This window comes from Egretta garzetta, unplaced genomic scaffold, assembly GCF_000687185.1.
Source record: "Egretta garzetta isolate BGI_Z169 unplaced genomic scaffold, ASM68718v1 scaffold763, whole genome shotgun sequence".
NCBI classification, from domain to species: Eukaryota; Metazoa; Chordata; class Aves; order Pelecaniformes; family Ardeidae; genus Egretta; species Egretta garzetta.
In genome coordinates this window covers 125,452-126,259 of record NW_009259227.1, presented here as the reverse complement: position 1 = coordinate 126,259, position 808 = coordinate 125,452, and positions in this window count along the sequence as shown.

Sequence of the window (808 nt, the reverse complement as noted above, 5' to 3'; positions counted from 1 at the left end):
CTTGACTGTGAGGGTGCCCGAGCCCTGGCCCAGGCTGCCCAGGGGGGCTGTGGAGTCTCCTTCTCTGGAGATCTTCAACCCCCGCCTGGACGCTGTCCTGTGCCCCCTGCTCTGGGTGAGCCTGCTTGGGCAGGGGAGTGGCACTGGGTGAGCTCCCGAGGTCCCTTCCAACCCTTGCCACTCTGTGATTCTGTGAGACTGGTTGCTGTGGGCCTGCCATCCTCCCCAGCTGGGTTGAGCACCGACACCACAGCGGCCCCGGACGCGTGAGCCATGGCACGTGGTGCCAAACCCACTCCCCCCACCGAGCCACTGACCGCCCCTGTGAGCCACTGACCGCCCCCGGGGCGGCGCGGTGCCACGTCCCACCGAATCGCCATGTCCCACTGAATCGCTGTGTCCCACCGAATCACCGGTTCCCACCGAATTGCCACGTCCCACCGAATCACCATGTCCCACTGCATCACCAGGTCCCACCGAATCACTGCGTCCCACCGAATTGCCGTGTCTCACTGAATCGCCACGTCCCACCGAATCACTGTGTCCCACACAACCTGCGTCAGGCCCTGCCGCAAAAGCGGCAGAATCCCTGGAAAAAGCGATGGACGGACACAGGATTGGTGACACCGGGTTGGTGACGCTGACACAGAAGACTTTTGCCTGTCCCCAGGTACGCGGATGCGCAGGGAAGGGGGGACTGGAAAGGTTTTGGAGGCAAAGGACCACGCTCACGCTGACCATCACCGCAAGCTCCCCGCGTCCCGCTCCGCTGTCCGGCTGCCAGCCCCCTCGCAAGGACACCAAACGC